The sequence below is a fragment of the Aythya ferina genome, assembly GCF_964211825.1.
Source record: "Aythya ferina genome assembly, chromosome: 2".
Lineage (NCBI taxonomy): Eukaryota > Metazoa > Chordata > Aves > Anseriformes > Anatidae > Aythya > Aythya ferina.
Genome location: NC_140297.1, coordinates 73,795,015 through 73,820,603, shown reverse-complemented (window position 1 = coordinate 73,820,603; position 25,589 = coordinate 73,795,015). Strand labels below are relative to the sequence as shown.

General features: G+C 35.7%; 1 long non-coding RNA gene across 1 annotated transcript; it reads right to left on the bottom strand.

Moving 5' to 3' along the window:
* Window positions 1–6,541: 6,541 nt before the first annotated feature.
* On the bottom strand, window positions 6,542–24,879 carry LOC311433098. Its single transcript, XR_014690564.1, has 4 exons — window positions 24,780–24,879; window positions 10,244–10,288; window positions 8,137–8,204; window positions 6,542–7,507 (listed from the first exon to the last, which is right to left on the bottom strand). It is a non-coding gene; the product is annotated as an uncharacterized lncRNA (long non-coding RNA).
* Between the last annotated feature and the right edge of the window lie 710 nt (window positions 24,880–25,589).

Here is a 25,589-nt window from a genome sequence, read left to right as displayed (position 1 = left end):
AATATACACAGTGTTACCACTTCTGGTACAGAACTTCAGAGTTTCACTTAATGGTCTTTTATTCTTCAGTTATTCCCCAGTGTTGAAACTCCTTTGAGCTTTCTCATTCCTTCATAGCTCTTATAAATGCCTTTATTTTTTCATGTGAGATGACTTTTCATCTCATAAGGGAGTAACATCATAATGTTACTCATTATGATTATGTTCACATCATAAGGGAGTAACAATAAAGCACACAGTATAAGTGAACCTAGCTAGAAAAGTAAGAAAAGCCTTTTCACAAACCATAAAGAAAATATTTTGATCCTTTTATCCCTTCATGGAGAGTTTTAATATCATCAAAAAGAAGGGACCAAGACCAACTTCTCAAATAGGGAGTTGTGAGTTCATAGATCGTTATGGATTTATACATTTTAGATGTCATTGATGTAATTGTTGCTCTGATCCACTATTTTCAGTAAAGTTTTTACCAGACAACACCAGGAGTGGGGTTTGGAGCAAAGGTTGTAAACTACCTGTGATGTCAAACTGTCTTGATGAAGAATTTTCAGCCCACTTTCTTGAAGAAATGGGATGTATGCATTCAGAGTCTCTCCATCTGTATATACCTGTAAGTATCTCCCAATAAGCTTAGAACCTGTTGATCATTTCAATTAAATTTGGCTAAGAGAAGTTGCCAATGGCATCATATTACTATTAAACCAGTTAAAATTGGTAACTGAATATAGAAACACTAGTGAGGGAAAAGCAGTTGCAATTGCTAGGACCTGAGGGAATGGCATGAAGCTGTGACAGGGAAAGTTCAAGTTGGGTTTCAGGAAAAGATTCTTCACTGAGAGGGTAGCTGAGGACTGGAACAGGTTTCCCGGGGATGTTTTTGGGGTGTCCTCTGTGGAGTTGGGAGCTGAATTTGATGCATTGCTTTTTATTTATATTTATTTATTTTTTTCTCTTCCTTTCCATTGAATGTAAGAAGAAATGAGGAAATGAGAGGGAGCTTTGTGCAAGAGAGATGATAAAGAGTTTTAGGCACATCATAGGGATTGGGGACACTAGGAGAAATGAATGATTAGGGAATATATAACAATATTTCATTAAAAGAAAAAAAAAAAGAATTTAATGATCTCTGTTTTTCATGCAACTTCCCTTTAGTAACCATATCATAAAAATAGTATCTGCAAATGAGAATATAGCAATGACAAGAGAGAGGTGTTAATGCAAAGTCCATAGTTCAAATGCCTTTGAATGTAGAAAAATTGAGAAAAATTTCAAGCAGCTCACATTGTAGGCCCTGCTGGCAGGAAGTGTGGGTGTCAAAGACTTGGTTGAGGCAGACTGACAAGGGGGTCCATCACTGAAACATAACATCTTGAGAGCGGTATCTGTGATAAATAGTTTGCATTTCCTGATATCCACTGAGTTCCAAACTCAGAAAAAAAAAAGGAGCTGTTTTCTCACCCAGGGACAAAATGCTGCAATTAAGATGTTTAGATTCCTTTTCTTTTGACAGGCAGCATCTTCAGGCTGCCAGTGCATTCAGTCTTCAATCTGAGAATGAAAAAACACAGCCTGACACAGCAACCTTGAAAGATTGTTTACCCTGTACTGGAGTTTTTACTTGGGTGCAATCCAGACTAAAAGTTTTCATTTGTTTACTTTATTTATTTATTTATTTATTTTTGAGTGTTTCTAATGTTTGAAGAACTATTTCTTCCTTAATTTGCTGTAAGAGAACATAAAGCCTGGAGGGAAAAAGATAAGCTTATGAAATGTGCTTTTTTTTTTTTTTTTTTTCTTTCTTTTTTTTTTTTTTTTTTTTTTTTTTTTTTTTTTTCAGAACATTGTTTTAATCACAGAATCACAGAATTTCTAGGTTGGAAGAGACCTCAAGATCATCGAGTCCAACCTCTGACCTAACACTTACAGTGCCCACTAAACTATATCCCTAAGCTCTACATCTAAACGTCTTTTAAAGACTTCCAGGGATGGTGACTCCACCACTTCCCTGGGCAGCCAGTTCCAATGTCTAACAACCCTTTCGGTAAAGAAGTTCTTCCTAAGATCCAACCTAAAACTCCCCTGGCACAACTTAAGCCCATTCCCCCTCATCCTGTCACGAGGCACATGGGAGAACAGGCCAACCCCCACCTCTCTACAGCCTCCTTTAAGGTATCTGTATAGAGCAATAAGGTCACCCCTGAACCTCCTTTTCTCCAGGCTGAACAAGCCCAGCTCCCTCAGCCGCTCCTCATAGGACTGGCTGAGGGAGAACTCATGAGAACTATTGAAATTGAATCCAAACCATGCTTAGACCTTAATTCACCCTGAAGCCAAAACCTAATCTGCTACTTGTTGCCATTCATTTCACATAGCTGTAGTCAAAGAACTTAAATGGCTGGCTAAACTGGCTAACACCTTTGCTTTGAAGTAGTAGTAAGGCAGCAAATAATAATTGTGAATATGCTACCACTGCATATATGAGAGCTAGCATGGATGGATAAAGGGACAGGCAGAGAAATAAATTAGCTATTATCAAAATAACTAGTGAACAGGGGAATCTATGAAAAAATATATATTAGTAGAGATTTTATATTGTTGGGCATATGTCAGTGTAATAACCATACTTATTTATTTTTAAGCGTAAATAGAATAAAAAAAATGCTGTATTTATGTAGCAGATTCTCTCTGTGCAAGTAGGCATGTAAGTAAAACATAAACATGCATCAGCATATATATAATAAATACAGGCAGAATTTCCTTCCAGTCATCTGCATTGCAGATATCCTATCTACATTGAAGAACTGTGTGCAATATTCTTTAGTCATTTTAAGTAAAGAGCAGTCTGACAAATTTTGCATTAGAGTTCCACAATTTATATGATGAGAGTATTTCTCCAAGATGTATATAGTGACAGTTGACAGTTGTTTGCTGTGTAGGCATCCTGTTTTTTTTTTTTTTATTATTATTATTTTTTATTTTTCATTATTATTTATTTATTTATTTATTTTTATACAGCTTTCCTGTTTTCTCTATTTATTTATTCATTTGTTTATTCATTCCTTAATTATAACATTTATAATGTGGGCATTTGTAAACGGAAAATTTCAGGATTTGGTCATTAAAATAAACATCACTGAAGAATTTCTGCTCCTTTTAAATAAAAGAAAGAGATCTGCCTTGTACCTCAGTGATGATTTACGCTATATCTGAAGGAGTTTGCAGGATCATGACCTTAATGCCCTGTAGCACTGACCCACTGACCTTTCCCCTGTAGCACTTTTCAGAGCTAAAAGAATATATATATATTTTTGAATGTCAATAATAGAGCATTATAATTTCTTATATTATTGAGGATTAATAACATTGATCTATATAGCAGTATTTCAAGTATATAAAGGAATAAGTACACATTAACATGTTCATGAACAAACAAGGATATCTTAATGTCAATTGATTTCTGGGAAAGTTAATAGATTAGTTAAATGGGAAGTAGTTAAGTGGGATATTGGCAGTACCCTTGTGAATAGCTAAAGTTAACGATGCCTCTGACTTTGTACCAATAACAACAAATCTTACTGGAAGCAGAAGATTTGACACTTAATATTTTGACTTCATGAATCGACAGGCAAATAATACTTTTTCCTTCAAAGCAATACTACAATAAAATCCAGTGTAATGCAAGATGAAGGTCTCAATTTTCGGAGAGCTTCAGGATATTGGTCTGAATCCTTATTGTTTTAAAGTAACTTTGGAGTTTCTACAAAGTTACAGCTTTTAGTACAGAATGAATGCAGGAGTACATATGCTACTCATCTCATACAAACCTTCTTTTTATTTGTTTTGATGTTTTTAAGTTCTTAAAAGACAATATATTCCGTGAGTGTATGATAAGAATAACTGTTTTGGCATGGATGTCAAGCTTATTGTTTACATGTGTCAATAATGTATTGCAATTACATCAATCATTGCCCTGCCTGAAAATTGAAAACAGATATATATATATGTTTCGCAGTATGCTAGTTGTTTTCATTGTTTGTTTGTTTGTTTGTTTGTTTGTTTTTCAAATGTGAATCTCTTGAATGTGTACTCTATCTTTTACTTGCATTTTGATTTAATGTTAAGACATGAAACTGTCAATTTCTGTTGCCCATACTTTAAAAGTTGTTTGCTACAAGGAGTTGCTCAACATGAATTTATTTGTGTGGAAACTAGCATTAAAGATTGACATTGCTACTCCTCACATGATGTTTTAAAATCCCATTTAATATGCTGTTCTTAATATACACTTTTCATGAGAAAAAAATAAAATTACAAGTTTAATATGGGATGTAGTGAAGATAAAATTCTTGTGTTCATGACAAGGGAAGATTGTTCCGGGTAGAAGAAACAATTACAGAAATATGGATATACAGTAAACAATAATTGAGAAAATCCAATGTTTCATATGGTTTATAGTTTAATGTTTAGTGGCTATTTTGCCTCAATCTTCACCGATAAGACTTCTAGCCACATGGCCCAGGCCCCAGAAGACAAAGACAGGGACTGGAAGAATTATGACTTGCTCAGTGGAGGAGAAGATCAGGTTTGAGAACATCTAAGGAACCTGAACGTGCACAAGTCTGTGGGACCTGATGAGATACATATGTGGGTCCTGAAGGAACTGGCAGATGAAGTTGCTAAACCACTGTCCATTATACTTCAGAAGCTGTGGCAGTCAGGTGAAGTTCCCATTGACAGGAAGAGGGGAAACATAACCCCAATTTAAAAAAAAAGAAAGAAAAAAGAAGTGGTGTTCTTCAGAGATCAGTATTCGGACCAGCACTGTTTAAAATCTTTGTTGGTGATACAGACAGTAAAATTGAGTGCACCCTCAGCATGTTTGCTGATGACACCAAGCTGTGTGATGTGGTCAACACACTGGAGGGAAGGAATGCCATCCAGAGGGACCTGGACAAGTATGAGAAGTGGGCCTGTGTGAACCTAAAGAGGTTCAACAGGGCCAAGTACAAGGTCCTGCATGTGGGCTGCGGCAGTCTGAAACACAAATACAGTCTGTGGAAAATGGATTGAGAACAACCCTGAGGAGAAGGACCTCAGGGTGGTGGTTGATAAGCTAGAAATGTGTGCTTGCAGCTCATAAAGGCAACCGTATCCTGGGCTGCATCAAAATAAGCATGGTTGAGGAAAGTGATTCTCCCCTTCTTCTTTGCTGTCATAAGAAAACACCTGGAGCGCTGTTTTCAGCTCTGGGGCCCCCAGCACAAGAAAGACATGGAAGTATTACAGCAAGTTCAGAGGAGGGTTACAAAGATGATCAAGGGGCTGGAGCACCTCTCCTATGAAGATAGGCTGAGGGATTTTAGGTTGTTCATCCTGGAGAAGAGATGGCTCTGGGGAGACCTTATAGCAGTCTTCCAGTACCTAAAGGGTACCTATTGGAAAGTTGGGGAGAGTCTCTTTGTAAGGAAATAGGACATGGGGTAATGGCTTTAAGCTAAAAGAACATAGGTTTAGATAAGATATGAGGAAGAAATTCTTCAGAGAGTGGTGAGGCACTGACATAGGTTGTCCAGAGAAGCTGTGGATGCCCCATCCCTGGAGGTGTTCAAGGCCAGGTTGGATGGGGCCTTGAGCAACCCGGTCTAGTGGGAGGTGTCCCTGCCAATGGACAAAGGGGGGTTAGATTTAGATGATCTTTAAGGTCCCTTCCAACTCAAACCATTCTGTAATTCTATGATACTATATCTTAAAAAGAAAATACTCCTTCCTTCCTGTCTAGGAGAATAGTATAGGATAAAATCAGAAAGAGGTAGCCTGCTCTTAAAAGCACATATAAATAACACAAAGTTATATATATAAATATATATATATGTACACACACACACATTATTATTATTATTATTTTTTACTTTTAAGGGATTTGCCTTAAAATCTCTTCTCTCCATGTAGGCTAAAGGAGAGCATACTAAAGATGAATGCTTATCTTGCTCCCTTGAATTGGTTAAAAGTGTGTAAAGACCGCGTGAGAGAAGTTGGAGCCAACTTTGTTAAATCTATAAATTTTGTTTTGTTCTGTTCTGTTTTGTTTTGTTTTACCAACAAGTTTCAACATCTTAGCTACTGCCTCCATTTCATCCCTGAATTTGCATCTACCATTATTTACTTCCTTTTTGCTCTTTGAATATAGTGTAAGATTTAGATAGCAAGAATGAAAAATAAGAGCTGAACTTTCTGAGAAACAGTATTTTATCATAATTACCACATGATCTTCTGATTAAGTTATAAAGCACCTTTCCTTCAGGACCCACATATAAATGGGAAGTGTGTATACATGTATATATATATTTCAAAGAATTTTAAAGAATTTTCATTTTTCATATTAAGAAACAAGGGTATAAAAATCAGGAATCAATATCAGAATGTTAGAACTAGCAGTGTAATGACAAATTTTATTTCAGGACAGGATATGGAAAAATATCAGTAGCTTAGATTCTTCATCTGGTGAAGTCTTGTTGATGATTAAGTGAACTACAAAACCTTATGGGTTTTTAAGAACACCGGTAATTCCAATTTATTCTTCAATAGAAACAATTACAATGATGTTTGAATAAGTGTAGATGGTTCAAGTCATCAAGAATCATCAGTTAAAGAATTGTCAAAAAACATCAAGATCAACAAGAATCATCAGTTAAAAATTATAACTAGCTAATGTCTATTCAGGGCCTGTTTGTATTATCTACTTCCTTTTCATTCAGCTTCATTTCATTGGTTCATTTGCCATATAAATCAGAAAGAATTCTTCCTTCACTGTCTTTTATTTTACAGTTCTCTTCAAGGTTGTTTTGTACTTCAGCCTTTTTCCAAATATAAAGTTACTGTCCTTAGCTAGTTGTGAGTGTTCTCTGAAGACTGTATAGCACCTGAGGCAGCAAGACAGAATTCATCTGACAAGGGAAATATTCAGTAGATGATGTAGGTTAATGTTCTAAATGTTCTAAACATTTAGGAGGAACAACAACAACAAAGGGCAGCAGTTCCCACTCTTGTGCATCTGTACAAGTCACATTCAGCTGCAGTAGCAGCTACCTCATGCTTCTGAGCTGCAGGCAAAGTATTTTTTTCTCCTTCATCTTGCATTTGTACTGTCTTGTAACTAAACTAGTTAGACTTGATTGGCAACCACCTTACTGGGTAAAAACTTACACTTAATTTAGATTTGTTGCAGTCCGGGCTAGGCATAGATTGTCCCAGAGCTTTTTTTCTTCTGAAAAAGGCAGACAAAGTCAAAATTGTAGCTTCAAAATATTTTTATAAAAATATCCGTGGACCTGTTTGATATTAAGAAGGAAGTGCTGGATGCTGGCTTGTGGCAGTGTTCAAGGAGATTCACTCTGAATGACCATGGAAAACTCAATCCCAATTAGAAAAGGATTGAACTACATTACCACTATTTCTTCAGTAATGAAATCATTAGTGATAGCTGCTTTTGCTCTCCTTCAGCTTCCAGCTCAGCAGCAGCAGGAACAGCACAGCATGAGAATGGGGATAAATAAATAAATAAATAAACACTTTGTTTTGTCTTCAACAAAAGAAAACAGCAAGTAAACAATACCAAAACTAAGCAAATAAATGAAGTATAAAGCCCGCTGAGTAAGGCAAAATGATAAATAAAATACACAAGAAAAACAAAAACAAATCAAAAGCTTTTAAGAAACTCAGTTATCATGGGAGCATTTTTTTTAGAGTACAGCACAGCAGAAAAATAAGTTTCAGACATATGTCTGGAACTAGTTGATGAACAGGGCCTTTCTTCAGGAGCCACAGACACACAAGTCTTGTAGAGATCTTCTACTCATTTCCTTTGGTGTTTACATGCATTTTTTTACCACAATAAAAGCTGGTCATGAATATTTAATACAAAATAAAGCTACAGGTAAAACAAGAGAAGCTCACATAAGGACTGCCAATAAACTCAGCTAAGGTTAGTCTGCTGACTGAAGCACTTAATGTGAGATGAGGGCAAAGCTGAGCTGGATGCTGACTTGATGACCTTGGCTAGTTCTCCCCCAACAAATACAACTCTGGACAGTCTGTAAGACAGAGAAAACCATATATACCTATCAATTCTATAAATACCTGTTACTGTTGATTATCTTCCTTGTGCTGGAGGAGTTGATGAGAAGTCACAGAGCTTTGAGTTACAGCTAGGAAAGCAGAAACAGAGGAAGGAACCTGAGGAGTATATCAGCACTGTTACCTTTATAAGTACACATGTATGGATGCTTGTATTTCCCAGACCTCAGGAGATCATGTTAGCTACCATTCTCCTTTTTAATAAATAGTGCTTCTTGACTTTACTTTGGCAAAAACACCTAAACATACAATTAAAATTTTATAAAGTCTTTGATTTTCTTCTTTTTTGAAATTTACAAACTCCAGCTAGGACTCCTTGTAGACATATTTTAGAAGTTCACAATGAGCATTGCACTCAGACATATCTCATTGCATTCAGACATACCTCATGAATATGGTTATACAACAGGTAAACTGCAGAGATATTGATGTTGCTTTGCCTATGGAAAAGCAGCAAGGTGAAGCTACATAGACCTGAGAAACACTGATATGATACTGAATGGCTTTCTCTCTCATCACAGTCAGTATGCATGATTCTCCAAAATGCACAATTCTCAAAAACATGTTCTACAATTATTAATGTGCATGTTATCAAGAAAATATTTTCATCTTCACAAAATAAACAGGTGTATTTGTAAGAATAATTGTAACTTCTGACACCAGTACAAATATATGCCTGTCTCCTTCGATGTTTCTATTGCCCTATGCTTCCAGTGGGACAAAGATCTAAGAAATCTTCTAAAGATTTTGCAGCTTGGTTCTTAATATTACTAATTTTAATGTTTTCTTTTTCATCAGCAGTAAAATTACAGAGAAAATATCTCTTAATGCAGATAATTTTACAGTTCAAAATGCTAATCCATTACCAGTTTCACTCATTTTGTTCAGAGGAACATTCTCAGTTACTTTATACAACCAGACAAAGGACAAATGGTGGTTGGATAATGACTACAAAATCAGCGGTTCTTGTATTTAAGTGAAATGTGTTTAATGTAAATACACATCAAAAGTAAAGAGGTCTTTACAATCTTCCATATATATTTTACTGAATTAAATGATTCTTAGATGATATGCAAGCAACTACCTGGAGACTTCTTTCTGACATTAATATTAACATGACATTCTTCAGAAAAAACAAAACAAACAAGCAAACAAACAAAAACAAACAACCAAACAACAACAACAACAAAACATACACATAGGTAGTAGCTCTTGCAAAATGTTAAGTTTTAACAAATTTTATCAAATCCTATTGGAACTGTCATCATTACTTGTGATGGATCTAGTTATGATTTCTAAATGCAGGACAATCAATAGAGCTTTTATCTTCTGTCTCAACTCTTGTCCTAAAGCAAAACACTGGGATGTATGAGACAAAATCAGTTTACTGAAGCCATCTTGAAATGGACACATCCTTTTGGAGAGAGACCATATGGTCTAGTCACCAAATTTCTTGTAACATTGAATTGCTTGAGAGTTTTTAAAGCACCTATATGTGAAATTTTACTGCCATCTGTTATAAAACATTCTTCAAAAGTCACAAGGGATATTTGAGAAAATACATCTTTCTAAAGTGTCCTTTTCAGCATAGCCAAAGGACTGTGAACAGCTTCTTTAGGATGAGGAGTTTTCTTCTCTGTAACTTTTATTCTGAAGGGTATAGAAGAGACACAATATGCTGACAAAGACTGAATGTTATTCCAAGATTTCATTATATGTATATCAGTCAGTTATTTAAAAATTATTTCCTATTTCACTCAAACACTGGAGTTTTGGAGAGAGTATAAGAAATACTGTAAGATGAGTAGGGCAAGAAGTTTGTAACTGTGAGAAAGAATGTAAAAAACATATTGAGGCTGAATTTTGTAAACAAGGAAATATTTTTGCTTTCCACAGAAAGAAACTGAATTAAAGCCATAAAGCCTATTTTATTGTTGTTGTTGTTGTAGAATTAGGAGGAAATCACAAGAAATTCAACAGCAAAGTGCTAAAGCTACTGATTGTTTTCAGTTATTAAGATCTAGATTCATGCATTTCTGCACTAAACTACTGCACTTTAAACATAGTGCAGTAAAACTGCAGTAAGTTTAAAGAAAGTTTAGACATTTACCTTAATGCCAGCCAAGGTGATTCAGTCACCGCCTGGGACAATTATCTGTAAAAAAAAATCATGAAGCTTTAAAGCCCAGAAGAGCTGAAAATGAAAGATTTGCTGTGATTAACTCTATTTTTTTTAAGAAAGCTGTCATTCCCCAAATGAATATTTTTCAGTCTTGTCACTGTGTGAATAATACTTGTGCAGACTGAGAACCTTAATTATTTTTTGTGTAATCCTATAGCCTTTTTGTGACACAACATTGTGCTGAACTCAGTTTCTGAGTGAACTTCACTGCTGTCCTTAACATCTCCCAAAATTTTTTTCAAGGCTGAGAATGTTCATCAACAAGTTAACATGATTTTCTCTTTCTCATATGAGGCCCTGGATTTCAAAACCTATATATATTACATAAATATCTCAACAAATTTGACTTAAGCACAAACCATATCTTCCTCTGTAGAGCCAGGACAACCTCTGTTGAAGATATAATTCAAAGTATGTGGAAAGAAAAGTACGTCAGGAACAACTGGATCCATGATCAATGACTTAAATGGAGATGGGTTTCCTATTGATGTGCAGCTCATTGTTTATGGAATTCAGTGTCTTAGAACTGATGTGCATCAAATAATCTTTCCCTGTTCTTTCCTCTATAAATTCAGTTTCTTCTGTTCCTGTTTCAGAATGTATTATCTACTAGATAACAAAGAGTGTATCTATCCTGTTACCTGTCCATCAAGTGACATTACAAAAGACGAGTATTTTCTTTATTTGCAAATCAATTTTCAGGGAATTTTTAGAAATTTAGTAATCTTTGAGTTCTCTATTTCCAACAACTATGTCTGAAATTGACCAAATGGAAGCCTAAAAGAGAGAGCAAGGGAATAATACACACTCTCATGCACATGCATGTAAGTGGAGGTATCTTCTTCCCAGTTTGAAAATCTTTGATTTCATTGCTAAAATAATAATAATAAAAAAAGACTGTATTCCTGTCTGCCTTATCAGTATCTTACATATGGAGAACCTCTAGATTCTAAAACATAAAATGTTTTATCTTCATCTATATTTTCCTTGTCAGACGTTACCTTCTAAAAATTTCTTATGTTAAATAATTTAGAAACTTTTTTTTATAATCTCAGTTTTGACAAAGCAAAGTTTCTAACATGCTACAGAAACCCACTTGTAAAATTGTCTTTGCCTAGCATTTCAATATCTTTTAAAATTTTCTTTAAATTTTAAAAGTGTCCTAACATGAAATGGTTTAATGCAGATTTAAAATCTTCATATATCAACACTCATATTATTGTTTCTCCTCTGTTTGAATGTGACAGATTGCATAGGTAGTTTGATATTGGCCTTGCTTGTCATTTCCAACTGGCAACAGGCCAATCTTGTTCAGTAATTTAAACTTCCGTAAAGATACAAAGGATGGTGGTGCCCATATAACCTTTTTTAAGCTCAATATTAGAATTTAATTTAAGCTTAATTTATTCAATAAATAAATGAATAAACTGAATAAATCTATGCCTTGCTGATTAAAGAGTGACATGCTAGGCTTTAGCTAACTACCACCAATACATAAGTACTGCAATCTATCAAGTCTCTTACACTTCTTACATTACATACCTGTAATATAATCACTGTATGTCTGGCACAAGTATCCTTTGTTTAGATCTTGTAAATATGATTTTGAAAAGAGGTATCGTGAAGTGCTACTTGCAGATCCAGTAAGTTTCATTTGAGATCCATGCATCATATTCTCTATGCAGTCCTAATGACATTACCACTGTTCAACATTTAGCTAAATACAGTATATATGCTTGCTTTTGTGTTATGAGTTTACAATCAAATACCTCTAAACTTTTGCATTACAGGTCTTCTTCTCTCCTTTTGTTTAGGTTTGTTTGTGCACATGGAAAAATCACAGAATCACAGAATTTCTAGGTTGGAAGAGACCTCAAGATCATCGAGTCCAACCTCTGACCTAACACTTACAGTGCCCACTAAACCATATCCCTAAGCTCTACATCTAAACGTCTTTTAAAGACTTCCAGGGATGGTGACTCCACCACTTCCCTGGGCAGTCTGTTCCAATGTCTAACAACCCTTTCGGTAAAGAAGTTCTTCCTAAGATCCAACCTAAAACTCCCCTGGCGCAACTTAAGCCCATTCCCCCTCATCCTGTCACGAGGCACGTGGGAGAACAGGCCAACCCCCACCTCTCTACAGCCTCCTTTAAGGTATCTGTATAGAGCAATAAGGTCACCCCTGAACCTCCTTTTCTCCAGGCTGAACAAGCCCAGCTCCCTCAGCCGCTCCTTGTAGGACTTGTTCTCCAGACCCCTCACCAGCTTCGTCACCTTTCTCTGGACCCGCTCAAGCACCTCGATGTCCTTCTTGTAGCTAGGGGCCCAAAACTGAACACAGTACTCGAGGTGCGGCCTCACCAGAGCTGAGTACAGGGGGACAATCACCTCCCTAGCCCTGCTGGTCACACTGTTTCTTATGCGAGCCAGGATGCTGTTGGCCTTCTTGGCCACCTGAGCACACTGCTGGCTCATATTCAGCTGACTATCAACCATCACTCCCAGGTCCTTCTCTGCCTGGCAGCTCTCCAACCACTCATCTCCCAGTCAGTAGCTCTGCTTGGGGTTATTGCGCCCCAGGTGCAGGACCCAGCATTTGACCTTGTTGAACTTCATGCAGTTGACCTCAGCCCATGGGTCCATCCTGTCCAGATCCTCCTGCAGAGCCTTCCTGCCCTCGAGCAGATCGACACACACACCTAACTTGGTGTCATCTGCAAACTTACTGAGAGTGCACTCAATGCCCTCATCCAGATCATCGATGAAGATATTAAAGAGGACCGGCCCCAGCACCGAGCCCTAGGGAATGCCACTAGTGACTGGCCTCCAACTGGACTTGACTCCATTCACCACAACTCCTTGGGCCCAGCTATCCAGCCAGTTTCTAACCCAACAAAGTGTGCGCCAGTCCAAGCCAAGAGCAGCCAGTTTCTTGAGGAGAATGCTGTGGGAGACGGTGTCAAAAGCCTTGCTGAAGTCAAGGTAGACCACCTTACAGTAGTCTGTAAAGCTTTTTTCTACATTTCTTCCTCACAGACTGAACAGCATTCTAAGGAGACTGCATTGCTAACAAAATCTGTAAAAGCTACTCATTAACAAGGCACCTGTAAAACTGGTGGTAAAGAGGATGATATATATTTTTCCCTTGACACTATCACTTCTCAAATAGATAAAAGCAAGAAAGTGCACCTTTAATTGCACCTTTAATTGGTGCTGTGAATTACCATGTAAAATAAGAAATATCACCTCTACATGAAGGTTCAGTTTTTAAAAAATAATTTTATATATATATATATATATATATATTTTAATAAGAGTTATCTACAGATACAACAAAAACAGTATCCCAAAGCCCACTGTTATATAAATCCTTCAGTGTTCAACAAAGCTTTCTGCACTTTAGGAAAATTGGTGAGTGCAATAAAACGTTCTCTATCAATCTGTGTCATAGCACATTGCTTGTTGCCTTGACTATAGTATATAAGCCAGCCAGAAGGCTTTTTTTCTTTTTCTTTTTTTTTTTTTTTCTGCCTTAGAAAGATAACGGCAGTGATCCAGACTGTATTGCAACCGTCAGAAGTTCAAATAACTTAGTAGATGTCACCTACCATGTTTTGGGAGGAGAAAGCGAATCCTTTTTAACCTTCTATGCTTTCCATGGCAATTTGCAAGATTTTAAAACTATCCAGAGACATATGTACATGACAATTTTTCATTGGCTATTGTACATGTATATTCCTGCTATCACAGATGTGATCCACATGCATAATTTTACTTGTGATAATATAGTTGTACCTGCAATCATTACAGTTATGTTTGTAGTTTAGATTTATTTATTTATTTTTCTAACGTTCCTATGTGTTGTCAAATACAAAACTGTACTTCCAGATGTTTAAATAGTCCTAGAAGATAGCAAGCTTATTCATGCAATGACTTAGACTAACATTAATTTTCACTTGGGATTCAGTGGATTCACTGCATTAGGATGGGAGGAATAAGGCAAGTCATAATAATGCAGCTGGTATTTCAAGATTTGTGATAAATACCTTTTTTGATGAAAGTAAAGGAAAAGCAAAATTATTTACATATAAGTTTCACACAACCCCCCTGTAAAATAGTTGCTACACTGATTGTTATCACAAACACTGTTCACGTTGTCACTTGATAGAATTTGATTTAGTAGGCTATGTCACACAGCAGGAACATTACTGATGTGAGCTCTGACTGGGTGCATCCATAAAAAGCTCAAGGAAGTTTAAAAAAGGCAAATTATTGCTTATAAAAGAATCACATGAATTAAATGGAAAATATATACTTTCTATATCTACAGAAGTTGTTTTGATTACAGTTGAGAAAATTAAATTATGATCTATTAAAGCTATTTTTTGGAGTTCATACTTTAGTATGAAAAAGAATAACTTTAAAATCAGAAAGCTTTAAAATAAGTATTTCTAATTACAATATCTTATATCACACATCATCTTGATTAAGTAAAGTAGGAGAGGAAAAGGCTAACAGAATATACATCCCCAGAAAGTAGTTAAGAGGTTTTGCATTCTAGGTAGTGTTTACCAAAGCATTTTTGGAAATCTGCCTGCAGTATGTGATTGTGACATAATGTGATATTTAATCATAAGACAACTTTAGAGATAGGTACACTGTACCTCTGGAGTTTCATAGATGGGTGACCTCCTCATTGCCATTCAGAATATCTGTTGCACATGGAAAACAGAACTCAGAAATCATACAGCATCAGACCCCAAGCTCCCTAGAAATCTAAAGATGGATGACTTCTTCAGACTGATGTAGATCAATAATGTTTTTGAACCATATGAGTGACTTCACTGGTAACCTATGGACATACACAAAGATAATAATTTCATCAAGGTCAGCTGACTACTTGTGAATTTGCTGAACTGGGTGGAGTCCTAAAAAGTTGTATCCCAGCAATATATTGACAAAGTATGGCAGATAATGTTTCTTGTAACAGCTTTTTATTTATTTATTATTTTTCATTGTTTCTAAGGAAATCCGTTCTGTTTACTCTTCTGCTTACTTGTCATCTAGTGCCTGACAAGGCACTTAGAACACTACATAAACACTACAGAGGCTTAGTTAAATACAGTTCTTCCCTTTGCTCTGAGTGATAGAAATCCCAAACAGATTGATTATAGTTTTCAATTAACTTGAAAGCCATTCTGTCGACAGCAGTCTGAGAGGCCTCTTTGCTCCTCAGGCAAGAAAGTATGAACAAAGCATAACAACATTTTTCCCACCAGTTGCTGATGAATTGCATGTCTTAGAGCTTTAACAGACACAGAAAAACCTTTTGCAAAAGCCAAGGCCCATTCTTCATTTACAGGCTATGCTGACACAGTTTGGAATGAGAAATAAAACTAGGAATGCAGTAACATTAAATCTATACTTACAGCCTGTCACGAGGCCAACTATGTTGTATATATAAACATCTATCTGTATTTATATATGCACGCTTTATGAAGCTGCATGCAGTGGAAATATTAATGTACATGGATGTTTTATTTTAAAATATGAAAATTTTAATGTATTGTTTTCAGTTATGAATCTTTAACTAAAGATAATTTAAGCAGAATCAAATCATGAGAATGAATATGAATTCATCTCAGTAAACATGTTTCTAGAAGCATGGAACGAGTCAGACAGGGCTTTGAGAAACCTGGTCTAGTGGGAGGTGTCCCTGCCCATGACAGGGGTGTGGGAGCTAGATGATCCTTAAGGTCCCTTCCAACCCAAATCATTCCATCATATTATAACTTAACATGTTCGGGAAACCAGGTAGGGTTCTTGTGCATGGCTCACTTTTTACTGGTTAGTACTTGTACTAGTGGACTTTTCAAGACTGAATCTAGTTTTTCTCAGGCAAATATGAGCACATTTAAAGCTTAAATTTTAAATTGAATTTTATATTAACATATTTTACAAGGAAATCTCTCAATCAGCTCATTTGAACTTTTTTCTTGTCACTATACATTCCAGTTATCTTCTATGTCATCTTGTCAGACTGCAAGTACTTTTCCCACTGTACCCTTCAAAATGTCTGATAGCAATTAAAAAAAAAAGCTGTTAAAATGGATTTTTTTTTTAAGTTTCTGTAATTAACACATTTTAAATCACTAGTGGGAAGTTAAGTAGGCTTTGTTTGCATCGCGCTCTATAACCTATGCAGAGAGAGGAACAAGAATGAAAGTGGTTCTCATCTATAAAATGCTTTTAATTCTTGACACTTAGCTTGCTTTAAACTTACTTCTTAACATCATTATCTTTGAATATTTATTGGTCACTTCTATTTTGGTTCAGTGGGATTAAAGTATATTTTATAAGACAATAAATATTAGAAAACATTATGTTACTTTCAAATTTTTGCTGTAAATGGAGACTGACTTATGTACAGAGGAGACCTGTTGCTTGCTTAGCAAAGGCAGAAACACTGTTCCTGGCTGTGCTGACTTTCCTAGGCTGTTTTCCTTCCTAAAAGAACAGGCTGCTTGTTAGGACAATAAAACGTTCTTGGGTGCCCTTGTGATATGATAACGCAGATGTCAACATAGTAGTTCACTAAGGGCTTTTGATCTCAGTTTCAGGCAATCCCTGTGAGTGCTTTCTAAGCAGTGTGTTTCTCTACATGCCCACTTTCTGCAACACAGTGCTGTCCATATTAGTGAAAAAGGCAAAACATCCACATTGAGAAAACACAAATCACAATCTGGAATAATGGATTGAACTAGCACTCATTTTATACTACATTAATATGCTGAACTGTCAGCTGTGGCAGCTGAGGATTAGCCATTCCACCCTTTCTGCAGCCTGCAGTGTGACTGTGTGGTTGAGAGCTGGGGCTGACTGTCTTTTAGCTAGCGATTGGCATAAATAATGCATGATTATGAACCACAACACTTAAATTCAGGATACTTTGGTTTGGTTCAGTTGAATTAATTGTGGCTTATTCTGATCAGCTCACTTAAAACAAAACAAAACAAAACAAAACAAACAAAACAAAACAAAACAAACAAACAAACAAAAAGTTTAATTGAGCTCCAATTTCAACCTCTGTCCTAAAATAACTTTATTGGGTCATTAAAGTCCAAGAAGCTCAACTAGCTCTCCAAATAACTGGAAAAAAAAATTCTCTTTATGAAAGTATGAACTAGCTTTCTGCAATAATAACAGTAATTACAACAGGAAGAAAATAATCAAGAAAATGTCTTCCTGAAAGCCAACCCCCACAGCTGCTGGCTATCTTTTTCTCTTCAGTGTGACTTCACTAGAAATGAAATGTCTTCAGAGCATTGGAAAGCTTCCCTGCTTTAATCATCCTCTGTGAACGGAGAAGGTTACCTTCTCCAAGGTTAGGGATGCAACTTATTGGAAGCAACATCAATTCCAGCAAAGCAAAATTCATGTAACTCTTCTGTGGAACTATTCACTCCATACAGCAACCTTACTTAAAAGTCAGGCTGCTTCTTAAGGACACGATGTAAATAAAAATTTATCAGAAGTAACAGACCAGGGTCTTCTGGTTTATAAAGACTTACAGCACTTGATAAAATATCTGATTTTTACTGGCAGGAGCTTAATGACTTCTGTCTGCAAAGTGACATGTCTCTGTCATTATTCAGAATATCCATATCTGTAAAGAAATGGAGAATCACAGATTCTTTAGGAGTCAGTTAAAAACCACTCAACAATTCATGACATGGTACAGATTGCATAAATGACTCATTGCTGCTGGCTTACAATTTGAGGAGACACGGTAATTATTTGATATTCAAATACATAACTGGAAAAGCTGTAGACAAAACATGTATCATCACTGTTGTTTGTTTTCAAAAACAAGCAGAAATTCTTTTCCCCCATGAATGTGCAGAGAAAGAAAAGATGTCATATTCCTGTGAGCATTACACAAACAGTAGTCCTTGTGTACCTGCATATTCAGAGAAGTTTACTAAAATTCACAGGTGCCGGAATAATACGGAAGAAAATATTCTTCTACCATCTTGAAACCACATCATGAATTCAGAAATAAATTAGTTTGGAAGATATTACAAATAATGCATTACTACTGAACATTCAGGTGAGATACAGCCATGGTGGAAGTGTTTGAAAGAAGATAAGTGGCAAAGTTGGGCTGCCTCAGTTGGGTTCCTCTGTTTTTCTGTAAGATGTATTGATAAATAAAATATCAAGATTGTGTATATATAGATTTGTTCAATAATTCTTTGTAAACAAGAAGATACTGAACAGAAAATTTATTGCGTAGTATACCAACATGTACCTGGGAGATGTGGAAAATAACTTGATTTTGAAGACAACCAAAAGAGTTACAGAAACTGATAACACATTTTCATCTAGAACTAGCAGATTTGCTTCAGATGATGCATTTTATTATCCATCCTGGACACTTCAGGGAGCTAGGAAAGTATGATTTTGCTGAAAAATGTATAGGGAAACAAAAAAATACATTTCCATAAAAGACAAAAATGAAAAAAAGAATGTCCTGCTCTGTGGAATAACGTATCTGTATTTTACTGTCATGCCTCTTTGCTTCCCAGATGTTATCAGAAATTAGCTACCCTTAAAAATAGAAAGTAGAATCAATATTTTCATTAACAGTAAGGCAGAGATAATTTCTTGTAAATAGGTTTGCATTTGAATTGTTCTTTCTAATGTCACTTTTTTTTTTTTTTTTTTTTTCTAAATTCCATAAGGAAACAAGAACACAAGAAGTACACCACATTGTGTTTATTTTTACACTGCTTGCAAGGGTTTGGTACTTGTTTCACTAAGACAATTGCAGCATATGGAACTGAATTCTAGCACTGCAAGCAGGACTTGGGAAAGGTGAGAAAAAAATACATGGGATAGACACAACCCTTCTGCATGCATTCAGAGTCCAGGCAATCACCAGCCCTTGATCTCTTACAGGTCTCATTTTCATTCTCTTAATATGCAGAGATCTTTGAAAACAGACTAACTGCTGCATCACATGCACCATATACTGAATTAATGAAAAAATAACAAAATTATTTGGCTTCTGAAAGATTATTTATTTACTTTTTATTCTTATATCCCCAGGCCTATAACCCCATCTGAACAACAGTGTTACCCACAGCCTCTGCAAAGCAGATTTCAGCTCGGGATGCACTCAAAAACCAACCAACCAAACAAATAAACAGGGATTACTCAGGCAGCAGGCAGAGATTGTAAACATTTTACAAGACTGGACTTTCAATTTTCATGAACAAAGGACAAGGAATGACTGCAGCAAAGCTTACAACATTGCACTTCTATGAAACTGGTACATTAAATAATCTTAAAGAAAACCAAGCAGAAGGAATATTTATACTGTCAACAGGGAGCAAGAGAAAGCCTTTAAATTGTGATCTCACTGTAATTTAATATTCAGTTTTGCTAAACCTTCAGTTTCCATTATCTTTGTCTCTGCATCACTATGCTCAGCATAAGTTTATATGTCATGTTTAATTAGTAACCTTGACTCAGTCATACCCAAGGCTTCTGTCTACATAAAAAACTCTAAAATGGCTGATTTTAAATGTGACATTTATGTAATGGAAAACGGTGGAGCTTCTTTATAGTCTAGAAAGCTTTATCAAATTAAAGAATTAAGATTCATTAAAGAAATAGATATGAAGAAGACAAAGATTGTGTCTTTAGACAAACTTTAAAAGGGAAATCTAATCATCTTTGAACTTCAGAACATCTGATTCTGTTCACAAGCTTAGAAGTACCAATGCTGTTTTTAACTTCTGATGTTTCTGTCTGCTTTTTATTTTATTTTTGGCCATTTAAATGATTTGCATAATTACAATTATTCTGAAACAGCCTAATGTAGTGATTTAATGGTTATAAAATGTCATGAAGTTGGAATAATGACAGATTAGAAAAGTCAAATCTAGTATATTCTTCAAAGGCTGAATACACCTCATTATTTCTCAGTGTCTTTGCTCTTTGTTATGGTGAATCAAATAAGGTTATTCACACAGCAATCAAACCTCTTGACAACCAATTTCTGTACGTTTTTTCAGCAAATTGAAAGAACTTTTATTTACTTCAGAAAAAACAAATATTGGACTCAATTTCAGTTTTAATGGGGTTGACTAAAACAAATATAAAATAATTCAGGAAGTTACTGAATTAAGTACTTGACAAAATTAAATAAGATTAATAATCTGCTTTAGTTTTACATTTAGCATGTCTACTGGGACTACATTTCACATAAATTTATTGGACATTTATTGTATATAAAGTAAGATATACATGTAAAACAAAGTCATGAATAACATACAACAAATACAAGTTCTCTTTTCAATCATTAAATGTAGCTGCTTATAGCTGCAGTAAATGCAAAGGTATTTGAGTGAAAAAACAGTGAGATCTCAAGTTTGTTTGAAATATAAATTATTATTCATTTGCATAGATAATAATTATAGATTTGTGTTTACATTTTAATAAATATAGATCCCACTAGGGTAATAAATAGTAACAGGTTTATTCATAAAATGCAACTAAATTATGCTTATTATTATTATTAGTTTTTTCTTCTTGGATCTACAGATTATAAAGCTAAAAGACATATATTTTAAACAGCCATTCTCAATTTATGGCCATTTACTCCACAATATACATTTTATGTATTTTAATCAATTTCATAAACACTTTACAGATTATTTCTTGAAGAAAACTTGCTAAAATAATGCATATCAGTTAACATAATTCACACTGAACAGTTTAAAATTCTCATTTTTACAGCCTTTTTTATATGTGTATATGATGACATATACTGTGATCATTTAACTGTAGTTAAAATAACTTAAATAAAATGTACAAGGCAATAACAATGATGAATTTTAGCAAGGATTTTATTTTATTTTATTTTTTTATTATTATTTTTTTCCTATAAAACAGCATGTTTCAGGTTCTTAATATCTGCTAATGGCAATACCAAATTTCCAAGAGCCTTCATCTACTTTACCATTCATCTACAAAATGTCTAGAGTTAAAATTCTCTACCTGACTCTAATAACAAACACACTTGAACTGACTTGGCAGAATTGACATAAAATATAAATGGGTGTCCAAGCACTCACATTAAAAAAAAAAAAAAAAAAAAAAAAAAAAAAAAAAAAAAAAAAAGCATAAATCCAGTATCTTGGTATTCTGTTTCACCCTTTACATTGCCCTCAGAGTGCAATGGACCTTCTGGATCACTTGATCAATCCTTGGGCATTTTCATAAACATCTGTAATATATCTGTAATATATCTGTAAGCACACACACATGTATATGCACGTGTACATATATGCTGAGTAAAGATCACTCAGAAAGGGGTAAAGGACAGTAACTTCTGAGTATTTGTGATTGGGTCTCACACAGGCATGTCTGGTAGCTACTTCTCAAACAGTGTCTTCCTAAATTCTCCATTTCAGTTTTCCCAACTATGGCTATAAGTTATGGTATAGGGTTTTCTGTCCTTCATGGAGTTTTTAGATCAAGAGGAACTGTGGAGATTTCCCTGTGTCATTCTTTATCATCTGTGTCACAAAGATCATTGATCCTGTTAGGAGACAACATACCTGAATATAAATAAGGACTCCAGGAGGGCTGGGTTAAGGCACCAGTGCTTTGGAAACTATTCAGAATACCTTCTCCTATGCCTTTTTTCTAGTCTTCTCTTAATCTTTAGTGACTGACCAATAAATCTCTACAATGGAAGAAGGCTTGGCAGAGATAGGCAATGGTGATGTGCCCATGAAGCTCAGGGAATAATGCTGGATGTGACTTGACCACAGCAGTTAAAAGAAGATGAATTTATCTTAATATAAAGGGGGCCTCAAGGGTGGCCTTTGTTTTAGATAAATAACTGTCATTGGATGGATCAAGTTGTGGTATAAATGCTTCTCCCAGAGTTCATTAAAAGAGTATTAATATATCCCTGAGTTGGACAAACCAGCATGGAGGGGAGTGACTATGTGGCTCAGCCCAACATAAAACAATTAGCTAAACAATTTCAAGGAGAGCAACATGCTTCAGCTGGTTTCAACCTGCATATTCCTTCTAGATGAATGGGGATGCCCAGTGTCTTGATGGTAAATATATAAAGAAAGATCATGGGAATTACTTTGTGATCATTTAACTGCTATATTGTGCTTGTATAGTAGTTTCAGTACATTGCTGTATTGTTTTTCTAAATCAATATCCCATGTAATGTCAACCATCTCCTAATAAATATATTTTATATTAAAAATATTACCCTCCACACATGGAATGTCTAAAAGAACCTGGTCAGAGAGCATTGGTTTCTGATTAGACATTTTCACTCATGAACTCAGTTCAAAAAATAGAGTTAAAGAATAATTTCAAATTGCTGTATATGCAGAGAATTCATACCTTAGATTATATTGGGGATTCTTAATACTGAGCTGTTTGTTCAAATTTATGGCGAATGTCTAACTTTGACTTGTGAATTTTGAACCAAATCTTTCTCTCAGTTACAGGGTGTTGTGTGAAGCTAGAAAAATTAAAAATTCTTAAGCTCTCTGGAATTCCCCCCTGCTCCCAGTCCCAGATTTCTTTTCTTTTTATTTGAAATAATATAGTCAAATAGTATTTTTCAGCTTTTCAACATAAATACCACCTGTCAATTTAAAGGGAACACTACGCATATATAAAGAATGCCCATTTTGGAGATTTCTAAAGATAGTACTTCAATCACCAATAATTCTTCTGTGTTGTCTGTAAGTCTAAGGAAGTGTACTTGTGAACTCTGAGAGCTTTTCTGAATGTTGACGTCATGTTACCTAGAACACTGTGTTATCTTACTTGATAGAATGCCTAACAAAGAAATATAATAAGAAAGAAAAAAAATATTCTGTTAACAAATGTGAAGGAGAGACAGATCTCTCTGCACCAAAGTCAGGATGATGTCTGCATACTGCTTTAGGGTCATGCATGTCTCATTACACTAGATTCAGAGAGTGGTATCTGACACACGATGAACATTGTTCCATGAGTAGTGCAGTTAAGCAGATATGATTACTTGTCATTTAAAATCTCTACAACTGTAAGGAGTATTTTCAAAATATGACATCTAGGTATAAGTATATTAACCTACTAGATCTGTTATAGAAATCTAAGCACATAAAAGTAAATTAAAGGTATAATTTTCCACAATATTTTTCATAAATGGTATCAGGTAAATACATAATAACATGGTATGACTTGTGAAATATTACTTGAAGATCAGAATTAACTTCAGGATTGAAAAACCACACAGGGATTTATTGTAACAGCCAATTTTCCATTAATAATGTTTTGTATTTTCAGAGCAATGGTGAAAAGAATTTTACTTCCCCAGGAAGAGAGTTAATGAGAAGAGTTTCCTGTGCTGAAGCAATTTCCAAGACTTTCCAAGACTTTGAGGACTTAATAAGTATGATTTTGAAGCATTTGACATTTTATTTTACAAACAGTTATGTCCAGTGCTTTAAGTGTTTATTTTATGCCAGAAACTAGAAATCAAAGGTAAACGAATACCTCAGCTTTTGTAGTTGATTAGTGCCAGCTGTTCAGTTCCTTGTTGATCAAACTGAGAAAACTGCACCACCTTTTCAGCTGATGGAAATCTGGAGAACTCTCGTTACTTCAGTGATGAAACACTAATCTACACCTCTTTAAGAGATAGCTACAATTTATCATCCCTCTTTACGCTTCATGGTTCAAGAGTCTAGTGAACTAAGTGAAAGCAGAACTGATGAAAGTCTTCCACTGAACACAAAATAGAGGTTTAAATATTCACAAAGGAGATCTCATGGAGTGATCACTGGTGGTGATCAAACGTTATTTAGTCTTGGGCTGCCTTAGGAAACATTTCCAAATATAGCTCTTGCAACTGGTAAGCTTTAAATTCATTTCTGAACAGTATCTATAAATGTTTAACAAATTCCCAGAAAACTTTTTTTTTCATGTAAATGTTTGAATTTTAATGATAGCCCATAAAATCATATCAGAGAATCATAAAATGGTTTGGGTTGGATCTTAAAGCTCATCTAATTCCAATACCCCTGCCATGGGCAGGGACACCTCCCAGCAGACCAGGTTGCTCAAAACCCCACCCAGCCCGGCTTTAAACACTCCCAAAGAATTGTATTGGGAAATGCCCAAAGCCCTTTAAGTGGCAAGGACTTGTTAGCAGGGGCCTGCAGGGGTGATATCTGTGTCAGATCACAGTCAGCTCCAGCTGGCTCCAAAAGGGAGCCAAGCCAGGGAGCAACGCTGGTTGGGTCTCTATGAGAGCAGAGCTAAGAGAAAAAGCTGCTGGGCAACATCAGGCAGGAGAGCAAGGAGTGATAAACAAACCTGCAGACCTCAAGGTTTGTGCAAAAGGAGGGACATCTTGCACTACATACCCATCTTGGAGCAGTTCTTGAAGAGCTGCTGCCTTTTTGGTAGCCCCTGCAGGATCAGTTCGGGAAGAATGGCATCCCATGGGAGGGACCCCACCTGGAGCAGGGGCAGGGAGGGACCATGAAGGAGTGGCAGAGACTCAAGGACTGACCGCAGCCCCCATTCACTGTTCCCCTGCACCACCTGGGGGAAGAATGTAGAAGAGAGTAGAAGGGGGTAAGTTGCCTTTAGTTTGTTCAGGTGCCTTTAGTTTGTTTTGAGTTTCTTGCTGCTCTAATTTGATAGTAATAAGTAATAAATTACATTTATCTCCCTATGCTGAGTCTGTTTTGCCCATGATGCTAATTGTTGAGTGAAGTCCCTGTCTTTATCTCAACCCTTGAGCCCTTTTCATCATATTTTCTCCACCTTTCGCTTTGAGGAGGGGGAGTGAGAGAACAGTTGTGGTGGAGCACAGCTGCCCAGCTAAGTAAAACCACCACACTCTGGACTTCCTCTAATAGGTCCACGTTCTTCTTACATTGGGAGACTCAGAGCTGAATGTGGTACTCCAGGTGTAGTTTAATGAGAGCAGAGGGGAAGAATAACATAAGATCAAATATAGCAGGATCAAGACAGAGCCCTCCTGCTCACTAAACACTTGAGAAAATATAGACTCACTATATTGACATCACCTGTGAACTATATATTGTTCTGTGCTGTGTGTCTCAAAATAAGTTTGCTATTTTTACAAATACCTTGTATTAGAAATTCTACATTTTTTTTTTTTTGTTTGTTTGTTTTCTTCTTACAGACAAGTTGAAAAGGAATTA